We start from the raw sequence: 17586 nt of genomic DNA, 5'->3' as shown, positions 1-17586 counted from the left end.
TGCATGGAACAAGTGTGATCATCAGTCCCTACTGAGAATTAGCAAAAACCCGGCCCTAGAATTTTCTCTCTATGAAATTGAAGTTCATCTATTGTTCCCACAACTCTATTATGCCTTCAAAAATAGGATTTTTATAGTTTATCTGGCTTTTTCCTAGTCATTGTGTTGAGCATCAGGCTGTTGCAACATCTGTATCCTAACAAGAAACTGAAGTCATGGCACATTTGTTTTTTAACAGCTTTTATTGAGACATAATGCACAGGCCATACGATTCACCCATTTAAAGTGTGTGATTTGATGGATTTTAGTACACTCAGAGTTTTGCAATCATCACAGCAATTGTAGAACACTTTCATGACTCCAAAACTAAATCCCTTAGCCATCATCCCCAATTATTCCATCTCCTCCAACCCTAGGCAACCATTAATCTACTTTATATTCCTATAAATCTCCTTATTTTGGACATTTAATAAAAAGGGTATCATACATTATGGGGTCCTTTGTGACTGGCCTCTTTCACTTAGCATAATGTTTTCGAGGTTCATGTGAAGTTGTAGCATGTATCAGTACTTCTATCCTTTTTGTGACTGAGTAATGTTTATTTACATGGATATCCTACATTTTGTTTATTAATTCATCAGTTCATGGGCACTTGGCTAGTTCCACTTTTGGACTATTGTGAATAATGCTGCTATGACCATTTGTATGCAAGGTTTTGTGTGGATGCATAGTTTTCTCTTGGCATATACTTAGGAGTGGAATTGCTGGATCGTGTGATAACTCTACACTGAATCATTTGAGGAACTTTCAGGCTTTTTCCAAAGTGGCTGCACCATTGTGCAGTTTTCCCAGTCGTGTATGAAGGTTTTAATTTCTCCATATCCTTGCAACACTGTTTTGTTGCATCTTTGTGATTATAACCATGGTAGTGGGTGTGAAGTGATATCTCATTGTGGATTTGATTTGCATTTCTCTGATGACTACTGATGTCTAGCATCTTTTGATGTGCTTATTGACCATTTGTATATTTCTTTAGAAAACTGCGTATTCAGATTTTTTGTCAGTTTTAAAAAATGGGATATTTATCTTTTTATTATCAAGTTATAATCATTTTTTATATATTCTGGATACAAGCTCCTTATAAGACATAAGATTTATAAAATTTTTTCCAATTCTGTGGTTTTCTTTTCACTTTCATTTTTCTTTTCACTTTGTCAATGGCATTCTTTGAACCACAAAAGTTTTTCATTTTGATGATGTTCAGTTTATCCATCTTTTTCTTTGTGCTTTTGATGTCATGCCTACAAAACCACTGCCTAATCTAAGACCATGAAGATTTACACTTATTTGTTCTTCTGAGAGTTTTATAGTCTTAGCCATCCCCCAGTTTGGTCTTGAGACATCCAAGGGGAAAGGCTGATGTGATACCCTCTCCCCTACTATCCATTCCTCATCCACCTCCTGAGCCCTGGGGTCTGACACCCCGGGGTCAGGGGTTGAACTGGCACAGGAGGGTCCAGGGCAGGGGCTAGAGAGCAGCCTCTTTGCTCTGCCATGTGCCTAGAATTCTGTAACAATCAGGGGGGGGCACCAAGTGAGAGTCCTACCCCTTTCCCCAGAGGGGGCCCCTCCCTGGGGTGGGCGGGGGCAGTGATCACAGCTTTCACAGTGACTCCACCCTTCCCTGCATTCTGGCCATGCCCTCATTTGTTTCATCATTTTCATCCACCAATGGACTGTGAGCATTGAGGCCATGCCCACTTCACTGTTGCCTAGCAACACCAACTCCCAGGAGCTCTGGCTCAGTCACACATCTGTGCCCTTAACTGAAGGAAATGATTCTGCACTGCTTGGATGGTAGTGATGTGGCCTGTGTCAGAGGAAACCCAACAGAGAAAACTGGCTGTGGCCAAGAAAAAGGTATAACATATTGGGTCACAGGCCCTGGACCCAGCCTGAAACTCCTCCAATGGTAGGACTGGGACAGGACCCTGTCACTTCTGAGGCACGCAGGGCTTGCCCCTCTGTGCCTTGACTCCCCCCACCAAAGTCTTCTCAGCCATCCCTGCCCCCTCAGCAGCCCAGCCCCTGCTCTCACCAGGTGCCACTGTCATTACTGCCTGTAGCCCAGCCTATGACCTAACAACCCAGTCCCCTGTTTTCACCCCCTTTCTAGTTTCTCTGTCTATGGCACAAATTTCCATTTGGAAGGACACTTGGGACTAGGGTACCCAGGACTGAGAGGTTTCTGGCTCCCTTACACCCTTCACTTAGACATTGACAACCTGAAAAGCCTACACTTCACCAGTGAGCTTGAAATGTTGTCAATATCTCTGGGTGACAATTAGGATAACGGGTTTGGTTAGGTTTTTCACCATGTTTCCACTCTCTAGAGACACTTTACCATTTATTTCTGAGTCTGGATGTCACATTTGAATTCCCTAGGATCCTGGGACCAAGAGTGCCTTTCAGTCAGTGCTCTCTGGAGGGAGATGTGCTTATCTTTGGTGAAACAAATTCTGGACAACTGAACTTCACAGCTCAAATCTTGCCCAGATCATCTCAATCTGGGATGCCACAGGATTCATAGGGGGCATCTTTCTGAAGCATCAGATTTGCTTGATTCTTTTGAGAGAGAAAAAAACCTATTAATGTACTTAAGAGTGACATTTACCTAGGTTTGTAAGATCATAATAGACTTCTCTCTGAAATGATGCTTGGGTTGTCCTCTTTCTGTTAGGTCCCCAGATCCCTAGGGGTGTGCCCTCACTGCCTTTGGCCATTAGGATACATTGACATAAATGTTTGAGAAGTACTGGTGTGCAGCTCTCACAGCTCTGTGAGAGAGGACCCCAATGTCTGATTTATATTTTGTGACCTGGCAGCTGCTGATTCATGACAAAGCCCCAGAAGACTGAAGTTAAATTCCATTGTCACCTTTTTTTAGTTGTGTTGTCAATCCATTTCTTCAGCCATTTAGTAATCATTCCAATACCTTACAGGGTTGCTGGTGGCATTAAAGCCAATGGTATAAGTATGAATATTTTGTAAAAACTGTAAAGTAGGGTACAAGTATAGGGGCTTATAGTTCTCCTGAATATTACTGCTTTTCCTTTTCATGGTTAAGAGATTACCAATGGAGAAACATTCCTGGTGGTCCTCCAGGAGCAAAGAACAAAATAAAAACTGGCAGTAGCCCTCATTCAACCACTTCTGGGGATTGCCAGTCACTTAAAGAGGTGGGTCTCAGCTGGTCAGTCTCCTGGGAACATGGGGATCAAGGGGCAGTAGGGGGTAATGGTAAAGATGATGGAAGAAGTGTCAGGGACTGGTTAAGAAGTCTGGATTTGAATCCTACCTCTCCCTCTGCTAGGGATATGACTTAGGACTCTTCTCTGAGTCTTCTCCCTTGAAGCTGTACACACAAAGATGGGCCATGAGCTTGGCTCTCATTGGATCCTGCTGCCGGAAGCACAGGATGGTGTTGATAAGACCAAGGTCCAGGGCTCAATCTCTGTTCTGGCCACCACCACCACCACCAAAAAAAAAAAAAAAAAAAAAAAAAAAAGATACAAGAGGAGAGCTGCTCAGGAGGGGAGTGGATGATGGGGGAGAGAGAACTTGAGAAGTGGGCACAAAGGGGCTACAGGAGAAGGGCCTGGTCCAGGTCAAGCAGGAAATATACTTTTGCCAGTTGACAGGGAAGAAAGGACATTGGGGGGCTCAGCCATTGAGGGAGACAAAGTGTCTCCATGTGTGCTCTCATCTCTTCTAGCCCACATCACACATCAGTGGGGAAGCCTTTGTGACTTCAGTTTTCATGAAGGAGCTGGAGGTAAGTGTCCCTGCAGACCAGCCTCTCGAACACCTCCCATGGTGTGGGTTGGGTGCCCCGATGCTAGATGAGACAGGCCCCACCATACATAGAAAACAAACATCTAAGGAGCATGGTCCAGAAGTTGGTAAGAATCTAGTGGGGTCCCCTGATTCCATGCTGCCAATCCTGGGCTCACATTTCCCTTTGGGGCTCTGAAGAAAGGGGCTGGGGGTCCCTGGTGCCAAGGGAGAATGGAGTACAGGAGAGCCTAGGTCTCAGGGAGAGGGACTCCCAGACCATGCAGCATGGCTCTTTCTGTTGCTGCCCTGTCTGCCCAGTCTCTCTTCTCCAGGCACCCCTGCTTGAGTCCTTGCCACACTTGCCCTGGGCTGTCCCTTTGCTGGAAACACTAGGCTGACTGTTGTAAGGAGCCCCGTGTTCCTGCCCACTCTTAGTTCCTGTTTTGCTTTGTCTTTGGTTTTGGACAAGCCACCTCTTCTGCCTGGGCTTGAGTGTCCTGAGATAGAATTAGAGGGTATCAAAGGTCCCTTTTAGCACTAAGAATGAAAATTTTCTGGGCACACTTGAAACATCAGGGGGACAGGGAGCTTACCTGTCCTTTTCATTCCTGGATCCCATCCCACAGTGTGTGGTTCATGGTGAATGCATGCACCCTTGTGAATCACAAGCTGGGAGAAAGGCAGTCTTTCCTTTCTCAGCCTCCATTTCTAGAGGTTTCCCTGGTTGTCCTTTAAAGAGAATCCAGATTCAGTCATTCAGTTCTGTAGCTGTGAGCAAAAACAAAGACCCAAATTCTCTTTCCTTGGGAGTTTGAGGAGGGCTTGTAAATTTGCATCCCCATAGGGTCTGAGAGGTTTTTCTTGAAAATCCATTCCTGCCCCTGCCCACCACTTCCTGGTCTGGGGAATGGAGCCAAGGGGGACAACCTCAGTCACCTTCCTGTGACTTTCCACACAGAAAAAAAATGCACCAGGTAACTCTGAATCAACTGGAAAGAGGAACATGATTTCTTTGTTCGCTCATTCCATGGCTGATGGGTTTGGGGAAAGACTCAGATGGAGAGGCCACAGGCTTGTCTTGCCCACTCCCAACCTGGAGAAGGCTCACCACCCCCTGCACCCCACCCTCAGCCCCACAAGGTCCCTAAGAATCTGGTATCACTGTCCTGGGCCATTGGTAGCATTCCAGGGTCCTGTCCTTTGCTGTTGCATCTTGTCTCCCTGCATCTCTGTCTCCTCTGTTTCCTCTTCCTATAGCAGGAGGGTAGGGGTCAGCAGGTGAACTCCCTGCAGGAACAACTGCAGGTGAGTGAACTGTATGGCTTCCCTTATGTCCCCTAGACAACCTTCCTTTCCTTCTCTCTTAACACCTGTTTGGCTTTTCTCCCAAATGCTCAGATTCAGAGCACTGAGGTTTTAATGTCCAAAAAGGCACAGTTACAGAGAGCGCTGGCCAGCGCTCACCATGTGGTCTGGTGGAAAGCAGGTGAGAATCTGGGCACCCTTCCTTCCTCAACCTGGTGCCTTGGCAGGCCTTTGGGGGAGTCATTTGGGCTCCATTTCAACCTCTGTCATTCCAGGGGAGTGTGAACATCTGGTAGCTGCCTGCGCTCATGTGAGCAGCAGGAAAAAAAGCTGCAGTGGAGTCTGACCACCTTCTCCACGTGGCAGGAAGAGGCTGAGAGGGTAAGCCCAGACACCTGCCCTCATGTTTGTGCCTCCACTCCCAAGGGAAAAGATGGGCTTACACCTGGATGTTCACATCCCAGCTGTAAGTGATCTTAGCACTTAACCTCTAATACGTTTTTTTCTCATCTACAAAATGGAGATAATAGTAACTGCTTCCTATGGTGATTGTGAGAATTCAGTGGATTGTTAGCATGGCACCTGGTGATACACTCAATACAGAGTCAAACGATGGAAATGATAGTCATAACAATGACAACATGACCCGATATCCCTGGGCGTCTGTCAGCCAGCTGTAAATCAGATCTCTTTCCCTGCCTCTTCCACCTTTACTGAGTTCTTAGTAAAACCAACTGAGAACATGGGCTTGGAAATGCTTAGAAAAAGATATCAAGTGTGATTCAAGGGGAAGAAATGTTACTGCTGAATGGTTACTGTCAGTGTAAGTGTGCCTGACTACATCTTTTCCCTTCTGAATCCTGACTTCACCTTTCTGTATTTGCAAAATACAGAAGTCCTACCATGACTTTATAAAAGAGCGAGATGTTCTCCACCTGCACTTGGAGGACAACAAGTAGGAGGAGGAAGGTGGATGGCAGGTCTGGGGGGCCTCAGCACAGGCAATGTGGTGAGAGGTGGGAGGGGTACAGGTGAGCATGATGAGGTGGACACACAGGTTTGGACATGTGCAGAGCCAAACCATGGCCCCAGCTGTGCCACTGACTCATGTGGCCTCAGGCAAGTCATGTCCTCTCTCCGGACTGCCACTTGTGACTCTTGATTCCTGGGGTCCCCCTCCCATTCCATGGTCCTCTGATTGTGTGTCAAAGTCAGTGCATTAATCACCAAAGTGGTCCTTTCTGTTCCTCTTTGTGTACATTCTCCACCACTCTGGCCATAGGAACAACTATGAGGACCTCAAGTATCACTAGTCCCAACTGAAGGGGAAGCTTTGGGTCCTTGTGATGGAGAAGGTGGACTTGCAGCTCCAGATGAAAAAGCTGAAGACATCCAAGCTCCTGCCACAACAAGTGAGTAGCTGCAGTCCAGGGTTTTGGTTTTATGGGGGTGGGGGTAGAGAGGAATGTGGCAGCCTGTCCATTCTGCAGCCACTCCCTCCATGGCTCACACCCCTGTGCTCTGGGCAGGTGCACACTTTGAGGGAAGAGCCTGGCCTGAGTCAGGTCCAGGAGCCAGAGACCTGCTTGGCTAATGTGAGCAGGTGGACAGGTAAGCTGGGGCTGGTGTGACCTGGGAGCAGGCAGGAGGAAGAGAAAGAGGTGTGTGCCAGCAGACTGCAAGTCTCAACATCTGAGCCTCAGTGTCCCTGTCTGAAAAGAAGGGTGGAGTGCCCATTGTCAGCCACCCACAGTTGTCTTGAGCACAAGAATATGAAGAACTCTATTTGAAAGTGGTTTGAATGATTGACCATCATCTGGGTGTGAGGAATGATTAGCCAGGAAGCCATGGTCTGGGGTGAGGAGCCTGAATTAGGAGCTTTGGGTTGAGAGAAGATTTTTGCAACTCCAGAGACCAGAGGCCCTTGTCATCCACTTCCTTTCTCAGCTGAGCCTCCACCCCTGGAGCCTTCAGTAGGAACCAGTGAGGAAGATCGGTGCTGCAGGCAGAGGCTGAGCAGCTGCAGAAGTAGCTGGAGAGCTTGGCAGATCAGCTCCTGGCTCAGGTAAAGGGCAGTGAGGATCTGAGCCACCTGAACCAGGAGCAGGAGGAGCAGCTGCTGGAGCTGGGGCAGGCTGCTGGGCTCTGGGGCAAGCAGCACAGGCAGGAGCTAGAGGATGTGCAGCACCACCACGCCACCACCAGCCATGTACTGTCCCAGGCCTGCAAGCTCCAGGAGCAGGTAGCTAAGCTGTAGACTGGCTTCATCAGGCTGGTGTGCCACCCGCCCTGCCAGCCTGCACTCTACACTTGCCCCCCTAGGCCTTAGTTTCCCCACCTATAAAATGAGGTACCTGTGCCTCCTTCCCTGTGCTGTGGGTCTCCAACTGCATCAGATGGCTACTGATTGCTTCTCTCCATCCAGACCAATTAGAACATGGAGGTCACAAGTGCACTGCAGTCAGGGCAGCATGTGAAGATAGAGCTGTCCCAGAAGTTGGGCCAGCTGCAGGAGTAGCTGGGAGACCTAAAGGAGATGGAAGTCCCTGCCCCATCTTGGAAGGGCTAGGAGACAGGCACCAGCCTCTGGGAAAGGGGGGTGCTAGGACAGAGGCAGCACCAGCCTGGGGGACAAGTGACCCCAGAGCCATGCACGGCAGTCCTGTGAGTATTCATTGTTCCCTTTCCTCTGACCACACAGCTGCTGCAGGACATACAGAAATGCCAGGAACACCAAGGCTTCAGCAACAGCCCTTGCTTCCCATTGTTTTATCGACCAGAAAAGTATGGTGATATTAAGATCATGGACATTTGAGATGTGGGGCCCAGGACGCTGCCCCCTCCCAGTTCCTGCTACCTTGTCTCTGTCACGCTGTCCCAGCCACTTCTTCCCAATCATCTCTTTATCATAAGACCACTCTTCTTTAAAAAAAAAAAGAAAGAAAGAAAGAAAGAAAGAAAGAAAGAAAGAAAGAAAGAAAGAAAGAAAGAAAAGACTTTTAAAAAGTGGGGGGGAGGAAAAAATGAATTAAAAAACCAAAAAAAGAGCAGCTGAGTGCGTGCAGAGCAGGGAGACATCCAGCAGGGGAGGCAGAAGCTCTGCAGAAACCACACGCCCTGTGGTGCTGGCCTGCAACCCAGCAGGTAGGCCTCACATCCACCACCTGACTCCACCCCCAGCCTAGCCAAGTGCACATGGAGCAGGGAGACGTCCAGCAGGGGAGGCGGAAGCTCTGCAGAAACCAAACAACCCTACAGTAACGCTCCATGACCCAGCAGCCTGGCCGAGTCCATGCTGACCAGAGAGGTGGCTCCCTGGAGAGGCCCAAGACCTGATGCAGTCACACACACAAGGCACTAGTGGCCAACTGAGCAGACACTGAGGTAGCTATAACAAATTGGCAACACCAGCAACATCTTAGTCAGACAATAGTGTCAAACCTGTGGACTGTGAAACCCCCTGCCACAATGAATAAACATCAAAGAAAAGATACCAGAAATAGGAAAAAACAAGAAAGCACACCAGCAAAGGGTAATAGCTCTCAAGCTCTAGATCCTATAGAACAAGAAGCCATTGAAATGTCTGACAAAGAATTTCGAGTGATAATTCTAAGGAAACTGAATGAGATACAAGAAAACTCAGCTAGACAACATGATGAAATGAGGAAAAGTATACAGGACCTGAAAGAAGAAATGTACAAGGAAATCAATGCCCTGAAAAAGAATGTAGCAGAGCTTGCTGAGCTGAAGAATTCAACGAAATAAAAAACATGACAGAGAGTTTAACCAGCAGGCTTACAGAAGTAGACGAGAGAACTTTTGACCTTGAAGATGGGCTGTTTGAGATAACACAGGCAGGCAAAAACAAACAAACAAACAAAGAATTAAAAGCATTGAAGAAAATCTAAGAGAGATATTGGACAACCTTAAGCGCTCAAATATCTGAGTCATGGATATTCCAGAAGGGGAGGAAAAAGGAGATTGCATTGAAAACATATTCAACAAAATAGTGGCAGAAAACTTCCCAGTTATTGGAAAAGACACAGATCTTCAGATTCAGGAAGCTCAAAGATCCCCAAACGTATTCAACCCAAAAAGGTCTCCAAGACAGGTTATAGTCAAATTGGCAAAACTCAAAGACAAAGAGAGAATCTTAAGAGCTGCAAGAGAGAAGCGTCAAATCACCTATAAGGGAGCCCCAATCAGAGTAACATCAGACTTTTCATCACAAACCCAAAAAGCCAGAAAGGAATGGGATGATAAATTCAAAATACTAAAAGACAGAGATTGCCAGCCAAGAATACTCTACCCCACAAGGCAATCCTTCCTAAATGAAGGGCAAATAGTATATTTCTCAGACAAATAAAAACTGTAGGAGTTCACTACCACACGACCACCCTTACAAGAAATTCTCAAATGAATACTGGGTTTGGTACCTGAAAAACAACTACGACTGCCATAAAAATCCAAGAAAAATCAAAACCCACTAGTATAATAAAAATGGCATCTATGAAGAGAAAACAAACAAACAAACAAAAAGGCTGTCTGCAACCCAAGGAACCAACAAATACAGAAAACAAACAGTAAATTGGAAAGAAAGGAACAAAAGACATTAAAGACATCCAAACAAAAATCAATAAAATGCTAGGAGAAAATCAATGCTTTTCAATAACAACTCTTAATGGAAAAAGATTAAATTCCCCAATCAAAAAACACAGACTGGCTGACTGGATTAAAAAGGAGGACCCAACTCTATCCTCCCTTCAAGAGACCCACCTCACCCATAAAGACTCACATAGACTAAGAGTGAAAGGATAGAAAAAGATTTACCATGCAAACAAATGAAAAATGAGCTGGAGTAGCTATTCTTATATCTGCCGTCCTGTGGCTTACTCGGGAGAGTGTGGTGCTGATAACACCAAGGCCACGGGTTGGGATCCCATATACGGATGGCCGGTTTGCTCACTGGGTGAGTATGGTGCTGACAACACCAAGTCAAGGGTTAAGATCCCCTTACCGGTCATCTTTAAAAAATAAAAAAATAAAAAATAAAAAAAACCATAAAAAGAGATAATGAGAGCCGATACATAATGATAAAAGGATTGGTCCATCAAGAAGACATAACATAAATATATACACACCCAATGTCAGAGCAGCCAGATTTATAAAACAAACTCTATTAGACCTAAAGAAGGAAATAGACACTAATACCATAATAGGAGGGGACCTGAACACCCCACTGTCAATATTGGACAGATCATCTAGGCAAAGAATCAGCAGAGAAACACAAGATCTAAACAACACACTACACCAATTGGACTTGGCAGAGATCTATAAAACATTCCATCCAACAACCTCAGAATATTCATTCTCCTCAGCACATGGATCATTGTCCAGGATAGGTCACATGTTAGGTCACAAATCAAGTCTCAACAAATTCAAAAAAATTGGAATTATCCCATGTATTTTTTTCAGACCACAAAAATGGATTAAAATTAGAATCAATAAAAAATGAAATCCTGGAAACTATACAAACACAGGGAAATTACAGAGCATTCTACTTAATGACATATGGGTCCAAGAAGAAATCAAACAGGAAATCAAAAAAATTATTGAAACGAATGAAAATAATGATACATTATACCAAAACCTGTGGGATACTACAAAAGCAGTACTAAGGGGGAAATTTATCACATTAAATACTTACTTCAGAAGAATGGAAAGATGGCAAGTGAACAACATAACACTTCACCTTAAAGAACTAGAAAAACAAGAACAATCCAAAAATAAAGTTAGCAGATGGAAAGAAATCATTAAGATCAGAGCAGAACTTAATGAAATTGAAACCCAAAAAACAATACAAAAGATAAATGAGTCAAAAAGTTGTTGTTTTGAAAAGATAAATAAAACTGACAAACCATTAGCATGACTAAAAAAAGGAGAAGATCCAAATAACAAAAATTAGAAATGAAAAAGGTGATATTACAACTGATACATCTGAAATACAAGGAATCATTCAAAACTACTATAAACAACTGTATGCCAACAAATTTGAAAATCTGGAGAAAATGGATAAATTTCTGGACACACAAAAGCTACTAAAACTGAGCCAAGAAGATGTAGAAAATCTGAACAGACCAATAACAATAAAGGAGATTGAAGCTGTTATCAGAAGGCTCCCAACAAAGAAAAGCCCAGGACCAGATGGATTCACAGCAGAATTCAAATTGTCCCTCTTTGCAGATGACATAATCCTATATATCAAACATCCTAAAGCCTCTACAAAAAAACTCTTGGAGTTGATAAAATGATTTCAGCAAAGTAGCAGGATACAAAAACAACACAAAAAATCAGTAGAATTTCTATTCTCCAATACTGAACATGCAGAAAAAGAAATCAAGAAAGCTTGCCCATTTACAGTAGCCACCACAAATTAAAATACTTAGGAACTGAATTAACCAAGAATGTGAAAAATCTCTATAATGAGAACTACAAACCACTGCTGAAAAAATTAGGATACAAGAAAGATGGAAAGATACCGCATGCTCTTGGATTGGAAGAATCACCATTGAAAAAATGTCCATATTACCAAAGGAGATACAAATTCAATGCAATTCCTATCAAAATTCCAATGACATTTTTCTCAGTAATGGAAAAAACTATCCAGACATTTATATGGAATAACAAAAGACCACACATAGCCAAAGCAATGCTGAGCAAAAAAAATGAAGCTGGAGGCACAACACTCCCTGACCTTAAACTATACTATAAAGCTATAATAACCAAAACAGCATGGCATAACCAAAACAGCGTAGTACTGGCATAAAAACAGACACACTGATCAATGGAATCGAATAGAGAATCCGGAAATCAACCCACACACCTACAGCCATCTGATCTTTCACAAAGGCACCAAGCCTATACTCTGGTGAAGAGACTGCATCTTCAACAAATGGTACTGGGATAACAGGATATCCATATGCAGGAGAATGAAACTAGACCCATACCTCTCACCATATACTAAAATAAACTCAAAATGGATTGAAGAATTAAATATACACCCTGAAACAATAAAACTTCTTAAAGAAAACATAGGAGAAACACTTCAGGAAGTAGGACTGGACACAGACTTCATGAATACGACCCCAAAAGCACGGGCAACCAAAGGAAAAATAAATGGGATTATATCAAACTAAAAAGCTTCTGCACAGCAAAAAACAAACAAACAAAACAAAACAAAACAAAACAGAAAACAATTAACAGAGTTAAAAGACAACAAACAGAGTGGGAGAAAATATTTGCAAAATATATATCTGACAAAAGATTAATATCCAGAATATACAAAGAACTCAAACAACTTTACAAGAAAAAAACAAGCAACCCAATTAAAAAATGGGCAAAAGAGCTAAATAGGCATTTCTCAAAGGAAGATATACGAATGGCCAACAGACATATGAAAAAATGTTCAACATCACACAGCATTCAGGAAATGCAAATCAAAACCACACTGAGATACCATCTCACCCCAATTAGGATGGCTAAAATCCAAAAGACTGTGAACGATGAATGCTGGTGACGTTGCAGAGAAAAAAGATCTCTCATACATTACTGGTGGGACTGCAAAATGGTGCAGCCTCTATGGAAAATGATATGGAGGTTCCTCAAACAATTGCAGATAGATCTACCACATGACCCAGCTATCCCACTGCTGGGAATATACCCAGAGGAATGGAAATCATCAAGTCAAAGGTATACTTGTTCCCCATTGTTCATTGCAGCACTCTTTACAATAGCTAAGAGTTGGAACCAGCCCAAATGTTCATCTTCAGATGAGTGGAAACGGAAAATGTGGTATCTCTACACAATGGAATACTCCTCTGCTATAAAAAAGGATGAAATACTGCCATTTGCAACAACATGGATGAACCTAGAGAGAATTATATTAAGCAAAACAAGTCAGGCACAGAAAAAGAAATATCACATGTTCTCACTTATTTTGGGGAGCTAAAAATAAATAAATACACAAAAAACGGGGGGGGGGAGGGAAGAAGACATAATAAAAAAAGATAAAGGCAAAAAATAAGAAAAAAAACACAAATAGAAAAAAAGAAAAAACATAATAAGAAAAAATAAACAAAAAGAAGTGTGAAACACCAAAAAGATGAGGAAAACACCAAGATGAAGAAGCAAACATCAAAAGGAAAAAACACCCAAAAGAAGAACAAAACTCCCATAAAAGGAAGAAAACACCCAAAACAAGAAAACCCCCCAAAAAAGAAGAAAACCCCAAACAAAAGAAAACACACCAAAGAAGAAGAAAACCTCCAAAAGAGGAAGAAAACAACCCCAAAGAAGTAGAAAACACCCCAAAAGGAAAGAAAACCCCAACATAAAGAAGAAAGCCCCCCAAAAGAGAAAACCCAAAAGAAGACAACCCCAACAAAGAGAGCCCCAAAAGAAGGAAGAAAAATCCCCCAAAGAACAAAATCCCAACAAAAAGAAAAACCCCAACAAAAATAAACCAATGAAAAGAAGAAAACCTCAACAAAAAGAAAACCCTAATGATAAGAAAACCATAATGAAAAGAAGAAAAGCCCCTCAGAAAAGAAACCCCCCCAAAAGAAAACCCAAAGAAAAAGTAGAAACCCCCCAAAAGAAGAAAACCCCAACAAAAATAAGAAACCCACAACAAAAAAATACCCAAAAGAAGAAAATGCCAGCAAAAGGAAGAAAGCCCCCAAAAGAAGAAAAACTCTCAAAAAGAAAATCGCAATGAAAAAAACAAAACCCTAATGAAAAGAAGAAATACCTCCCCACAAAAAGAAAAATCTTCAAAAAGAAGAAGTACCTCTGAAAAGAAAAACTTTCAGAAAAGAAAACCCCAACAAAAAGGAGAAACCACCCCCAAAAGAAAGAAACTCTCCCAAATAAGGAAACTCTAACAAAAAGAAAAAAAGAAAGAAAAGAAAGCAGCAGGATGCCCTAACCAGTAGTCCAGCCTCAAGGGCCCATAGGGGCAGAGCAGTACAATTGGTCCCTTGGGGAGGCTGGGTCAGGGGTCCTTGGGAGCAGGCCAGGCCAGGCAAGGGGGTACCTGGGGTAGGCCTGCCTGATGAGAGGAACCCTACTGGCAGGCCAGGCTAGGCCATGGGAACCCTAGGACAAGGTCAGGCCAGTCTACTGGCTCCCTAGAGGCAGGCCAAACCAGAGGGGCCATAGAAGGGTTCTTTCCCCCTTCCTCCTCCCCTGCCCCTTCCCCCTCTCCCTCCTCTTCTCCTTTCCCCCTTCCCTCCTCCCCTTCCCCATTTCCACTTCCCCCTCCCCCACCCCCTTCTCCTTCCCTTCTCTCTTCCCCTCTTCCCCCAGGGTTAATTATTAGTAGGGGAATTGGTCATGGCATTGTGGTTAATATTGGAGGGTCTGTTTGGGGGTTAGTAGTGTTTTGGTTTACTGAGGGGGTCTGAGGGTTGCGTTTGGGTCCACTACTGCTGAGGCCACTGAGGAGTGTCCTGAGGCTTGAGGTTCGAATGTTGTGACTTGAAGGGGTTTGTTGTTGGGGTTGGTGATGGACTTGTTTGTGGTTTTATGAATAGTGGATTATGAGGGGGCAGAGGTGGTTGTTTTTAAAAGTATGGGTGATGGGGTGATTTTTGAGGGGGAGGGGGAGGATTATTTTCGTGAAGATTCTGCGGTGTAGCTGTGTTATATAGTCGTGGGTGTTGGTTGATGGTGGTGGCAAGTTTGTCCTTATTTGTGAGTATTTTTATTGTCATTGAGATTACTCGGGGTGGTTAAATTACTAGTAGTGTTAGGACTAGTATTGAGATGAAGAGGGAGAGGAAGTAGAGTTTAATCAAGCCCTTTTGATCAGAGAAGGTTGTTTCTGCTAGTGTTTGAATGTGGGAGGTGTTTTTTGGGATTGTTTTTTCCAGTCAGGTCAGGTCCAGTGTCAGGCAGGCCACGTGTTGGCTCATAGGTTGAGATGAGATGTTAGGCAGTGCCCGGTGTTGGGGACAATCCTAGGAGGGTGGGAATCTTGTTTATGTGCAAGGGAGACTTGAAATTTAGATCTTGTGACTTTAGGCTGAGTTCCAGGGCCATATGAAGCCCAGGATGGCTACGAGGAGGCCGGAGGGTCTGAGGTGGGGGGGTGTTTTTAGCACCAATGCTGTTGGAAATGATGAAGCCAGCGACAGTACCGCCGACTGCTGGGTGTTTGGTTGAGTCGGTGAGGGTGGGGTTGTTTTCGTTGATGTTTAGTGGGGTTGGGAAGTGGGGTTGTCCTAGTCCTGTGAAGAAGGTGATCTGGGTGCTGCAGGTGGCTGTGAGGGTGGTGGCGATGAGTGTGACTAGTAGGGCTCAGGCGGTGTGCCACGTGTTTGCAGTTTCCACGATTAGGTCTTAGGAGTAGAAACCTGTTAGGAATGGCACTCCTGTGAGTGCAAGACTTCTCCCTCCCCTCTCCCCTCCCCCTTCCCACTTTCCCTTTCCCCTCTCCCCCTTTCCCCTTCCTCTCACTCTTCACCCCCTTCCCTCCCTTCCCCTTCCCCCTTCAAGGCCTCAGCAAGGCCAAGGTGTCAGGTGGCCAGAGCAGCAGCAGCAGCAGCAGCAAGCAGAGAAAGGAGCTGCATGGCCTTGAGGGAGACCCCAGCCTCAATGAGGACTAGGGCATCCAGAAGGCATCCCCGCTTACACACAGCCCCCCTGATGAGCTTTGTATGAAACTCCTGTTCTCAAAGCTGAAGCATCTAGGGCCTGGTTTTGGCGGGCACAGATGGGTTTTCCAGCTTCAGGGCCTCACTGCCTCACCTGTGCCCTCTTCCCACCAAGGAAAGGCACAAGCTCCAGGAAGAATTCAGAGCAGCCATGGGCAGCCTGCACCAGCCTTTTCCCTCCACCAAGCATTTCTCTCCTGACACAGGCTTGGGACAGGCCATGCCGTTTCAGGATTGCAAGGACTCTGGCGTGAACTCAGGAGGGGCAGGTGTCAGAGCTGGGCACCAGGACTGGAGCCCATGAGGAGGGCATGCCTGGCCTTCACTCCTCCCCTCACTCCTGCCCCCATGGGGAAGCAAGACTGCAGCACCCCACAGCTCCCCCTCTGCCCACCACTCCTGTGGACACCTTCACTCTGCCTGGCCCTCCTCCAGGGCTCACAGAGTAGAAGCCTTTGGGCCTTTTGGTTCTGATTTCTGAGTCCTCTTCAGACGTCAGGAAGGTGCCTCTCTTCAAACGTCAGGAAGGTGCCCGGAGTCGCTGTTGCTCTTTCCTGCCTGTCACCTTCCAGCCTTGGGGACTGAGGATGGGGAGGCTGCTCCCATCTTCCCACTGTTGAGGCTGAACCTGCCAGCTCTTGGGAAGACCACGTGCAAGGAGGGCCCAGGGTTGTTTTGGGGTGAGGTTAGGTGTGGGCAGGGGGCAAGGCCGATCCCATCTCTCAGCTGCCCTTGCTCTCCGTGAGTTCCCAGGCCCTGCCCACCCTGCTCTGGGGCCCAGCTGCTCACCTGTGTCCTGGGCACCTGGCAGCCCTCATTCCTCCCTCTCTCCTGCCTCTCCTTCCCCAGGACCTTTCCACTTGTGTAAAGTGTTTACTGGTTACCCCACCAGCTCCTGTCCCTCCCTCCTGCCCGCCTCCATCTGGCGCTGCCTGTTGGACTTGAACCTTGTTCCCTGATGACCACGCTTGGTCACTCTGCTCTTCCTGTCTGTTGTATCTGGATCCCGGAGGGAGAACACCCCAGTCCCTCAACAACACATAACACCACGTTCCCCGGGGCCAGGGGAGGAACAGGAAGGCTGGCCTGTTGATTAAAATGATCGGAGACGCTAAGGAAGACGCAGCAGATGAGATGCAGGTGAAGAGCGGGCGGCTACTGCTCTCTCAGGCAAATAGCACCAACCCAGCCGCTGTTACAGCATTTATTACATTTAACAAGCTTGTGCATGCAAGATAAGCACTAATGCATAAATTCTGCTATACTATTCTCAAGAGCAGAAGGCCATTACCTCCCTTCCGAAGCACTTGGTTATCTATATTGTGTCTCCTGGGAATATCCAAGAAATGTTCTCATGACTTCAAGCATTGTCAAGGACATTTCTTGGCTAACTCGTTTGCGAGTTCACCAAGTGAACACGTCCTTGGGTGCTGTCCACAGAAGTCCATTAACCATTTCCTTCATCTCCCCCTTTTTGTTTTTGCCATTTGCAGTTTAACATTTTAGCAAAGACTCAGCTACATATTATAAGAAACCAGCAGCAGGGGAGTCCTTCTACAGTCGGTAAAGTTTTACTGGTAACCAAATGCCAATTCTTGCCTTCAAGAGATATAAACTATCTTTAGAAAAATTAATGTTCATGGTATGATTTAAACAAGTATATAATGAGCAATTACTTAAACAATTTATCTCACCAGTGGTTTGTTTGCAATTAATTTGTCCAATCATC

The 17586-nt window shown here is 45.1% G+C and overlaps 1 long non-coding RNA gene across 1 annotated transcript; it reads left to right on the top strand.

The window, feature by feature from the left end:
• The first annotated feature begins 5266 nt into the window (after positions 1-5266).
• LOC103593046 lies at positions 5267-8122 on the top strand. Its single transcript, XR_550709.1, has 4 exons — positions 5267-5323; positions 5418-5523; positions 6425-6554; positions 7844-8122. It is a non-coding gene; the product is annotated as an uncharacterized LOC103593046 (long non-coding RNA).
• The last annotated feature ends 9464 nt before the right edge of the window (positions 8123-17586 follow it).

The sequence above is a fragment of the Galeopterus variegatus genome, unplaced genomic scaffold (genome assembly GCF_000696425.1).
Source record: "Galeopterus variegatus unplaced genomic scaffold, G_variegatus-3.0.2 Scaffold1268, whole genome shotgun sequence".
Taxonomy (NCBI): Eukaryota; Metazoa; Chordata; class Mammalia; order Dermoptera; family Cynocephalidae; genus Galeopterus; species Galeopterus variegatus.
This window is presented reverse-complemented; position numbering and strand designations above follow the sequence as displayed.